Raw genomic sequence first — 9,000 nt, forward strand, 5'->3', positions numbered from 1 at the left:
GAAGTTTATTTAGTGCTTTATCCGGGTAGCCGGAAAGTAGAGCATTGCAGTAGTCTAACCTAGAAGTGACAAAAGCATGGATTCATTTTTCTGCATCATTTTTGGACAGAAAGTTTCTGTTTTTTGCAATGTTACGTAGATGGAAAAAAGCTGTCCTTGAAATGGTCTTGATATGTTCTTCAAAAGAGAGATCAGGGTCCAGAGTAACGCCGAGGTCCTTCACAGTTTTATTTGTACAACCATTAAGATTAACTGTCAGATTCAACAGAAGATCTCTTTGTTTCTTGGGACCTAGAACAAGCATCTCTGTTTTGTCCGAGTTTAAAAGTAGAAAGTTTGCAGCCATCCACTTCCTTATGTCTGAAACACATGCTTCTAGCAAGGGCAATTTTGGGGCTTCACCATGTTTCATTGAAATGTACAGCTGTGTGTCATCCGCATAGCAGTGAAAGTTAACATTATGTTTTCGAATAACATCCCCAAGAGGTAAAATATATAGTGAAAACAATAGTGGTCCTAAAACGGAACCTTGAGGAACACCGAAATGTAACACTGCATTTCCTGCAGCACAGGAAAATTATCAGCAACAAAAGAGTGATCAAATTTAGATCATGTACACACACATACACAAATGATATACACACAACCTCTATCAGAGGACCCATGATTTTTCTGTCTAAGCTCTTTTTCTAATGATGATGGTGAGATCAAAGATCAACATGGGGCATTCGTCATCATCAAACGGCACTCCCAAATGCAACTGTGGTTTCACTACAACTGGGGATTCACTCGCACTCGATTGACTCCGCTGTCCTGGCGTCGTGAGGGAGTTTGTTCCACCATTGGGGGGCCAGAGCAGCGAACAGTTTTGACTGGGCTGCGCGGGAACTGTACTTCCTCAGTGGTAGGGAGGCGAGCAGGCCAGAGGTGGATGAACGCAGTGCCCTTGTTTGGGTGTAGGGCCTGATCAGAGCCTGGAGGTACTGAGGTGCCGTTCCCCTCACAGCTCCGTAGGCAAGCACCATGGTCTTGTAGCGGATGCGAGCTTCAACTGGAAGCCAGTGGAGAGAGCGGAGGAGCGGGGTGACGTGAGAGAACTTGGGAAGGTTGAACACCAGACGGGCTGCGGCATTCTGGATGAGTTGTAGGGGTTTAATGGCACAGGCAGGGAGCCCAGCCAACAGCGAGTTGCAGTAATCCAGACGGGAGATGACAAGTGCCTGGATTAGGACCTGCGCTGCTTCCTGTGTGAGGCAGGGTCATACTCTGCGGATGTTGTAGAGCATGAACCTACAAGAACGGGCCACCGCCTTGATGTTAGTTGAGAACGACAGGGTGTTGTCCAGGATCACGCCAAGGTTCTTAGCGCTCTGGGAGGAGGACACAATGGAGTTGTCAACCGTGATGGCGAGATCATGGAACGGGCAGTCCTTCCCTGGGAGGAAGAGCAGCTCCGTCTTGCCGAGGTTCAGCTTGAGGTGGTGATCCGTCATCCACACTGATATGTCTGCCAGACATGCAGAGATGCAATTCGCCACCTGGTCATCAGAAGGGGGAAAGGAGAAGATTAATTGTGTGTCGTCTGCATAGCAATGATAGGAGAGACCATGTGAGGTTATGACAGAGCCAAGTGACTTGGTGTATAGCGAGAATAGGAGAGGGCCTAGAACAGAGCCCTGGGGACGCCAGTGGTGAGAGCGCGTGGTGAGGAGACAGATTCTCGCCACGCCACCTGGTAGGAGCGACCTGTCAGGTAGGACGCAATCAAGCGTGGGCCGCGCCGGAGATGCCCAACTCGGAGAGGGTGGAGAGGAGGATCTGATGGTTCACAGTATCGAAGGCAGCCGATAGGTCTAGAAGGATGAGAGCAGAGGAGAGAGAGTTAGCTTTAGCAGTGCGGAGGGCCTCCGTGATACAGAGAAGAGCAGTCTCAGTTGAATGACTAGTCTTGAAACCTGACTGATTTGGATCAAGAAGGTCATTCTGAGAGAGATAGCGGGAGAGCTGGCCAAGGACGGCACGTTCAAGAGTTTTGGAGAGAAAAGAAAGAAGGGATACTGGTCTGTAGTTGTTGACATCGGAGGGATCGAGTGTAGGTTTTTTCAGAAGGGGTGCAACTCTCGCTCTCTTGAAGACGGAAGGGACGTAGCCAGCGGTCAGGGATGAGTTGATGAGCGAGGTGAGGTAAGGGAGAAGGTCTCCGGAAATGGTCTGGAGAAGAGAGGAGGGAATAGGGTCAAGCGGGCAGGTTGTTGGGCGGCCGGCCGTCACAAGACGCGAGATTTCATCTGGAGAGAGAGGGAGAAAGAGGTCAGAGCACAGGGTAGGGCAGTGTGAGCAGAACCAGCGGTGTCGTTTGACTTAGCAAACGAGGATCGGATGTCGTCGACCTTCTTTCAAAATGGTTGACGAAGTCATCTGCAGAGAGGGAGGAGGAGGGGGAGGGGAGGAGGATTCAGGAGGGAGGAGAAGGTGGCAAAGAGCTTCCTAGGGTTAGAGGCAGATGCTTGGACTTTAGAGTGGTAGAAAATGGCTTTAGCAGCAGAGACAGAAGAGGAAAATGTAGAGAGGAGGGAGTGAAAGGATGCCAGGTCCGCAGGGAGGCGAGTTTTCCTCCATTTCCGCTCGGCTGCCCGGAGCCCTGTTCTGTGAGCTCGCAATGAGTCGTCGAGCCACGGAGCAGGAGGGGAGGACCGAGCCGGCCTGGAGGATAGGGGACATAGAGAATCAAGGGATGCAGAAAGGGAGGAGAGGAGGGTTGAGGAGGCAGAATCAGGAGATAGGTTGGAGAAGGTTTGAGCAGAGGGAAGAGATGATAGGATGGAAGAGGAGAGAGTAGCGGGGGAGAGAGAGCGAAGATTGGGACGGCGCGATACCATCTGAGTAGGGAAGTGTTGGATGAGAGCAAGAGGGAAAAGGATACAAGGTAGTGGTCGGAGACTTGGAGGGGAGTTGCAGTGAGGTTAGTGGAAGAACAGCATCTAGTAAAGATGAGGTCGAGCGTATTGCCTGCCTTGTGAGTAGAGGGGGAAGGTGAGAGGGTGAGATCAAAAGAGGAGAGGAGTGGAAAGAAGGAGGCAGAGAGGAATGAGTCAAAGGTAGACGTGGGGAGGTTAAAGTCGCCCAGAACTGTGAGAGGTGAGCCATCCTCAGAAAAGGAGCTTATCAAGGCATCAAGCTCATTGATGAACTCTCCGAGGGAACCTGGAGGGCGATAAATGATAAGGATGTTAAGCTTGAAAGGGCTGGTAACTGTGACAGCATGGAATTCAAAGGAGGCGATAGACAGATGGGTAAGGGGAGAAAGAGAGAATGACCACTTGGGAGAGATGAGGATCCCGGTGCCACCACCCCGCTGACCAGAAGCTCTCGGGGTGTGCGAGAACACGTGGGCGGACGAAGAGAGAGCAGTAGGAGTAGCAATGTTATCTGTGGTGATCCATGTTTCCGTCAGTGCCAAGAAGTCGAGGGACTGGAGGGAGGCATAGGCTGAGATGAACTCTGCCTTGTTGGCCGCAGATCGGCAGTTCCAGAGGCTACCGGAGACCTGGAACTCCACGTGGGTCGTGCGCACTGGGACCACCAGATTAGAGTGGCCGCGGCCACGCGGTGTGGAGCGTTTGTATGGTCTGTGCAGAGAGGAGAGAACAGGGATAGACAGACACATAGTTGACAGGCTACAGAAGAGGCTACTCTAATGCAAAGGAGATTGGAATGACAAATGGACTACACGTCTCGAATGTTCAGAAAGTTAAGCTTACGTAGCAGGAATCTTATTGACTAAAATAATTCAAATGATACAGTACTGCTGAAGTAGGCTAGCTGGCAGTGGCTGTGTTGTTGTTGTTCTATCTCTCTATAGTGCTGTTTCTTGTATTATGGTCTCTTGTTTCTTTAGAGGTTTCACTTTGTTGTCCTTTTCCTTTTTCTTCTGTCCTTATTTTGTCTTCCTTTCTTCTGTTAACTAGATATTTTTTGTTGTTATTCTTTGTAAGCTAGCTAGCTTCTTCCAGGAGAGTCCCTAGCAACTGCTTAGCAACAAGTAAACAATTCAGCTAGCAATTCAGCTAGCTAAGATAACTGTACAATTTTATGAAAAATAGTTACTTCTTCAAAAGCCTGTCTTTTTGGTTTGTTCCTTGTTTTGTCTTCTATTGAGTCTTGCAGTTTTCTCTTGATTTTTTCGATGTACTTCACTCTAAAAAAACATTTAAATCTCAATATATACAGGAGCTCATTTTTCAGCAGCTGCTCAATTTGGAACTCCGGAACACACTTCATTTCATTTCATTTCATTATAGTACAACGGTTTGATTTGTCTAATCTTAGCAATTTCTTCTTAGCTAGCTACATAGCCGTCATTGTATCAAAGATAATTGCGTAATTATCGTATTTCGTCGTCCTAACGTAGTCTACACTGCTATCTGCCCAGCAGCTAGCCAGCTAGCAAACGTCCACCGTTTACCGAATAGCAGCACTATTACACTATTACACTCAACTGAACGACTTGATTAGTGTAGTGTTAGCTAGCTACATAGTTGTCTTTGCTGTCTTCGTATCCAAGATAATTGTGTAGTTTAGAGTGTGTAGTTTTAGAGTGATTATCTTAATTTACCGAGGTTAGCTAGCCAGCTATTTGTCGTCCTTAACCTCTTCAGTCGACCCTCTACTTTTTTGAACATTCTGTTAAAAATCGCGCAACATTTCAGCGCCCTGCTACTCATGCCAGGAATATAGTATATGCATTTGCTTAGTCTGTGTGGATAGAAAACACTCAGACGTTTAAAAAACTGGTTAAATCACTGCTGTGGCTTTACCAGAACGGCATTTACATCGAAAAGCACAGGAAAAACTGATCACTGAAAATGGGGAAAATATATCCATGCGCTACTTGAACCCATTGATAAACGTGAACCACAATTAATTGACTGAGGTTGCAGTACCTACAGCTTCCACAGGGTGTCTAGAGTCTTGTCATTTCCCTTCGAGTTTTTTCTTGGTCAAACACATACAGGACACCGTATCTAATCCGGTCTAGGACCGGATATTTTCGTTGAGTTTCTAGCCGGACATTTTTCCAGACGGACAGCTAATGATCTTTACATCGCCTCCTGATGAATTTTATCGCTTATTAACGTTTACTAATACCTAAAGTTGCATTACAAACGTATTTGAAGTGTTTTGTGAAAGTTTATCGTCGACTTTTTGAATTTAAAAAAATGACGTTACGTTTTGAAACTATGTTTTTTTCGTTTATCACACAGTCTACATATAACGATATCTAGGCTTTATATGGACCGATTTAATCGAAATAAAGACCCAAATAGTGTTTATGGGACATCTAGGAGTGCCAACAAAGAAGATGGTGAAAGGTAATGAATGTTTTCTATTTTATTGTGCGGTTTGTGTAACGCCGAAATGCTAATTATTTTGTTTACGTCCCCTGTGGGTCTTTTGGGGTGTTGCATGCTATCAGATAATAGCTTCTCATGCTTTCGCCGAAAAGCATTTTAAAAATCTGACTTGTTGCCTGGATTCACAACGAGTGTAGCTTTAATTCAATACCCTGCATGTGTATTTTAATGAACTTTTGAGTTTTAACTAATACTATTAGCATTTAGCGTAGCGCATTTGCATTTCCAGAGCTCTAGTTGGGACGCAAGCGTCCCGAGTAGAAGCAACAGGTTAACGTAGGAGACACTGCTAGCTAGCCAACAGCTAGCCAACGTCCACCGAATAGAACTTCCGCACTCAACAACCCGGTCCGCTTCGCTCCACAGGTAGTATCACATTTTCATTTCATTTCATTACAGTACAACGGTTTGATTTGTTTGATCGTAGCTAGCTACATAGCTAGCTACATAGCCGTCTTTGTATCAAAGATAATTGTGTAGTCTAGAGCGATTTTCTAGGTTAGCTAGCCAGCTATTGTCGTTCTTTTAACGCAACGTAACGTAATCAACACTGCTAGCTAGCCAGCTAGCCCCCGAATAGCAGCACTGTAAAAACTATTACACTCAACGGAACGACTTGATTAGTGTAGTGTCAACAACGCAGCCACTGCCAGCTAGCCTACAAAGTCAACAACGCAGCCACTGCCAGCTAGCCTACTTCAGCAGTACTGTATCATTTTAATCATTTTAGTCAATTAGATTCTTGCTACGTAAGCTTAACTTTCTGAACATTCGAGACGTGTAGTCCACTTGTCATTCCAATCTCCTTTGCATTAGCGTAGCCTCTTCTGTAGCCTGTCAACTATGTGTCTGTCTATCCCTGTTCTCTCCTCTCTGCACAGACCATACAAACGCTCCACACCGCGTGGCCGCGCCACCTAATCTGGTGGTCCCAGCGCGCACGACCCACGTGGAGTTCCAGGTCTCCGGTAGCCTCTGGAACTGCCGATCTGCGGCCAACAAGGCAGAGTTCATCTCAGCCTATTCCGCCCTCCAGTCCCTCGACTTCTTGGCACTGACGGAAACATGGATCACCACAGATAACACTGCTACTCCTACTGCTCTCTCTTCGTCCGCCCACGTGTTCTCGCACACCCCGAGAGCTTCTGGTCAGCGGGGTGGTGGCACCGGGATCCTCATCTCTCCCAAGTGGTCATTCTCTCTTTCTCCCTTACCCATCTGTCTATCGCCTCCTTTGAATTCCATGCTGTCACAGTTACCAGCCCTTTCAAGCTTAACATCCTTATCATTTATCGCCCTCCAGGTTCCTCGGAGAGTTCATCAATGAGCTTGATGCCTTGATAAGCTCCTTTCCTGAGGACGGCTCACCTCTCACAGTTCTGGGCGACTTTAACCTCCCCACGTCTACCTTTGACTCATTACTCTCTGCCTCCTTCTTTCCACTCCTCTCCTCTTTTGACCTCACCCTCTCACCCTCCCCCCTACTCACAAGGCAGGCAATACGCTCGACCTCATCTTTACTAGATGCTGTTCTTCCACTAACCTCATTGCAACTCCCCTCCAAGTCTCCGACCACTACCTTGTATCCTTTTCCCTCTCGCTCTCATCCAACACTTCCCACACTGCCCCTACTCGGATGGTATCGCGCCGTCCCAACCTTCGCTCTCTCTCCCCGCTACTCTCTCCTCTTCCATCCTATCATCTCTTCCCTCTGCTCAAACCTTCTCCAACCTATCTCCTGATTCTGCCTCCTCAACCCTCCTCTCCTCCCTTTCTGCATCCTTTGACTCTCTATGTCCCCTATCCTCCAGGCCGGCTCGGTCCTCCCCTCCCGCTCTGTGGCTCGACGACTCATTGCGAGCTCACAGAACAGGGCTCCGGGCAGCCGAGCGGAAATGGAGGAAAACTCGCCTCCCTGCGGACCTGGCATCCTTTCACTCCCTCCTCTCTACATTTTCCTCCTCTGTCTCTGCTGCTAAAGCCACTTTCTACCACTCTAAATTCCAAGCATCTGCCTCTAACCCTAGGAAGCTCTTTGCCACCTTCTCCTCCCTCCTGAATCCTCCTCCCCCTCCCCCTCCTCCCTCTCTGCAGATGACTTCGTCAACCATTTTGAAAAGAAGGTCGACGACATCCGATCCTCGTTTGCTAAGTCAAACGAAACCGCTGGTTCTGCTCACACTGCCCTACCCTGTGCTCTGACCTCTTTCTCCCCTCTCTCTCCAGATGAAATCTCGCGTCTTGTGACGGCCGGCCGCCCAACAACCTGCCCGCTTGACCCTATTCCCTCCTCTCTTCTCCAGACCATTTCCGGAGACCTTCTCCCTTACCTCACCTCGCTCATCAACTCATCCCTGACCGCTGGCTACGTCCCTTACGTCTTCAAGAGAGCGAGAGTTGCACCCCTTCTGAAAAAACCTACACTCGATCCCTCCGATGTCAACAACTACAGACCAGTATCCCTTCTTTCTTTTCTCTCCAAAACTCTTGAACGTGCCGTCCTTGGCCAGCTCTCCCGCTATCTCTCTCAGAATGACCTTCTTGATCCAAATCAGTCAGGTTTCAAGACTAGTCATTCAACTGAGACTGCTCTTCTCTGTATCACGGAGGCGCTCCGCACTGCTAAAGCTAACTCTCTCTCCTCTGCTCTCATCCTTCTAGACCTATCGGCTGCCTTCGATACTGTGAACCATCAGATCCTCCTCTCCACCCTCTCCGAGTTGGGCATCTCCGGCGCGGCCCACGCTTGGATTGCGTCCTACCTGACAGGTCGCTCCTACCGGGTGGCGTGGCGAGGGTCTGTCTCCTCACCACGTGCTCTCACCACTGGTGTCCCCCAGGGCTCTGTTCTAGGCCCTCTCCTATTCTCGCTATACACCAAGTCACTTGGCTCTGTCATAACCTCACATGGTCTCTCCTATCATTGCTATGCAGACGACACACAATTAATCTTCTCCTTTCCCCCTTCTGATGACCAGGTGGCGAATCGCATCTCTGCATGTCTGGCAGACATATCAGTGTGGATGACGGATCACCACCTCAAGCTGAACCTCGGCAAGACGGAGCTGCTCTTCCTCCCGGGGAAGGACTGCCCGTTCCATGATCTCGCCATCACGGTTGACAACTCCATTGTGTCCTCCTCCCAGAGCGCTAAGAACCTTGGCGTGATCCTGGACAACACCCTGTCGTTCTCAAATAACATCAAGGCGGTGGCCCGTTCCTGTAGGTTCATGCTCTACAACATCCGCAGAGTACGACCCTGCCTCACACAGGAAGCGGCGCAGGTCCTAATCCAGGCACTTGTCATCTCCCGTCTGGATTACTGCAACTCGCTGTTGGCTGGGCTCCCTGCCTGTGCCATTAAACCCCTACAACTTATCCAGAATGCCGCAGCCCGTCTGGTGTTCAACCTTCCCAAGTTCTCTCACGTCACCCCGTTCCTCCGCTCTCTCCACTGGCTTCCAGTTGAAGCTCGCATCCGCTACAAGACCATGGTGCTTGCCTACGGAGCTGTGAGGGGAACGGCACCTCAGTACCTCCAGGCTCTGATCAGGCCCTACACCCAAACAAGGGCACTGCGTTCATC

The sequence above is a fragment of the Oncorhynchus nerka genome, linkage group LG8 (genome assembly GCF_034236695.1).
Source record: "Oncorhynchus nerka isolate Pitt River linkage group LG8, Oner_Uvic_2.0, whole genome shotgun sequence".
In the NCBI taxonomy this organism is placed as follows: Eukaryota; Metazoa; Chordata; class Actinopteri; order Salmoniformes; family Salmonidae; genus Oncorhynchus; species Oncorhynchus nerka.